The sequence below is a fragment of the Peromyscus maniculatus genome, chromosome 1 (genome assembly GCF_049852395.1).
Source record: "Peromyscus maniculatus bairdii isolate BWxNUB_F1_BW_parent chromosome 1, HU_Pman_BW_mat_3.1, whole genome shotgun sequence".
Lineage (NCBI taxonomy): Eukaryota > Metazoa > Chordata > Mammalia > Rodentia > Cricetidae > Peromyscus > Peromyscus maniculatus.
Genome location: NC_134852.1, coordinates 187,290,720 through 187,293,336, shown reverse-complemented (window position 1 = coordinate 187,293,336; position 2,617 = coordinate 187,290,720).

Sequence of the window (2,617 nt, the reverse complement as noted above, 5' to 3'; positions counted from 1 at the left end):
TCAGTGTGAAAACATTGCTCTTTATGTCTTTAAACAAGCAAGAATTTGGTATGTGATACATTCACTCCGTTACTAAATTCAGAGTGCAGTGTGTGATGAAAAATCCAAAAATGTTCTGTAATTCATGCCAAAGAAAACTTAAGATATTTATGAACATTATTTATAGGAAAGCACTGCCCTCAGCAAGTCATAAAATGTTATCAGTGTTCTTGATTCTAGTCTTTTTTCTTAAAAGGATTGTCTCCATCAGAGCTGAGGTGCTGTACTTGACATAATACCATGTCAAGGTGGCTTTGGGTCTAAAGGGAACTGGACAAAATCACCTCTAAGTTGTTTTTTTTTTTTATGACACTGGTAAGTATGTCCTGTGTGTAATGGTGAAAGCACATCTGACTAATTGGATATCACCTCTGGAAAGCCTCTATAAAAATGGCACATCCAATAACCAGACTACAACCCACAGCTCTGGAGAAGCTAGCTAACAAGGAGGACCCTAAGAGGAACACATAGATAGCCCAGAAAAGGAGAAATAGATGAGATCTACATGAGCAAACTGGGGTTGGGGGCGGGGGAGTAATGGAGGGCAAGGGATGGGGCATAAGAACATAAGAAAATGAGAGGTTTGAGCTGGAACAGGGACAGAGTGGGAGAGCAAGGAAAGAGATATCATGATAAATGAAGACATTATGGGAATAGGAAGAAACTGGGTACTAGGGAAGTTCCCAGGAATTCAAAAGGATAACCTCACCTTAGACTACTGGCAATAGTCGAAAGGGTGCCTGAACTGGTCTACTCCAGTAACCAGATTAGTGAATACCCTAACTGTCATCATAGAGCCTTCATCCAGTGACTGATGAAAGCAGACACACAGATTCATGGCTGGGCGCCAGACGGAGCTTCAGGAATCCAATTGATGAGAGAGAGGAGGGATCCTATGAGCAAGGGACATTGAGATCTTGATGGGAAAATATACAGAGATGGCCAGCCAAACTAGTGGAAATGCATGAACTGTAGACCAATAGCTGTGGAGCCCCCATGGGACTGGACTAGGCCCTCTGGATAGTCCAGACAGTTGTTTAGCTTGAACTGTTTGGGGGTCCGCAGGCAAGGGGATAGGGATCCATCCTTGGTACATGAGTGGGCTTTTTGGAGCCCAGTGCCTAAGTTGTGAGACCTTGAGCAACCTTAGTGTGGGGAGGAGGGGCTTGGACCTGCCTCAACTGAATGTACCAGGCTCTGCTGCCACCCCATGGGAGACCTTGCCTTGGAGGAGGTGGGAATGGGGGCTGGGTTGGGGGGGAAGGCTGGGGGGCAGGAAGAGGGAGAAAGCAGAATCTATGGTTGTTATGTAAAATGAATAGAAAATTTCTTAATAATAAATTTTTTTTTTGAAAAGTGGCACATCCAAGCCATGCATGAAAAGAAGCAGCTTTAGGGGTTACACAGGACAGAGTTAGATAAGGACCTGTGCTTTGCCAGGAAACTAGTTCTGTATGTGTTTGACTTAGATCCCTTGGTTACAACTCTCAGATACTGCCCAAGCTTACCAGAAAATAGGAAGAAGGGGGAGGGGGTTAGGAGTGACTAAGGATCTCACAAGATCCAATAGCATCAATGTATAGGTAGGTCTGAAAGGGGGTGGATGAGAAAAGAACAGCACTAAGCATTTCTCATTTATGTTCATTTTTGCACAGCCTTCCTGGCTCTCTCCTCACTGGTTTCTTGGCTTCCAGATCTCTTTGGAATGAATATACCCACTTTCTGTTTTCTGGATATGCCATGGCTGTTTTACTCTAGAACTCAAGGGCAGGTGTGATTACATGGACAAGACCTGCACTAGACTGGGCCTGTCAACATACTATCACAGAGTAAGGATAAGCTCACGAGGCCCAACTGCTTTCTGAGGCACTATAGGCAGTTGATGGTTACTAAGAGAAAGAGACATTCTCTTCAGGGCCTATCCACTGGCAAGGTGTCCATTGTAATGAAATCCATTGAGTCATCATTTAAAAAGCATGAGAATAGAAGGAGGGTCAGTTAAGAGAAGGAAAAGAATCAGAGAGGAACAAGAGAGGGGAATGGAAGTTTGATCAAATTACATTATATACTTGTACAAAATGTCATAATGTTGTATGGCTGACTTCCTGAAGAGACACAACACACACACACACACACACACACACACACACACACACACACACACACACACACTATGGGACAATGCTTTTGTACACTGGTTTAAGTAGTTTGGCCAGTAGCAAGGCAGGAAGTATAGGTGGGATAAGCAGACAAGAAGAATTCTGGAAAGAGGAAGGATGACTCAGGAGACACCAGCCTACCATCCAGGGAGCAGCATGTAATGGCATACAGGTAAGGCCAGGGAACACATGATGACATATAGATTAACAGAAATGGGCTGAGTTTAAGTGTAAGAGCTAGTCAGTAGTTAGGCCTGAGCTAATGGCCAAGCAGTTTTAATTATTACAAGCTTCTGTGTGTTTACTTGGGGGACACGAGTGGGAAAGATTTGTTCTGACCATGGGCCAGGTGGGACACAGGAAAACTTCCTGCTACTCTCTCTCTCTCTCTCTCTCTCTCTCTCTCTCTCTCTCTCTCT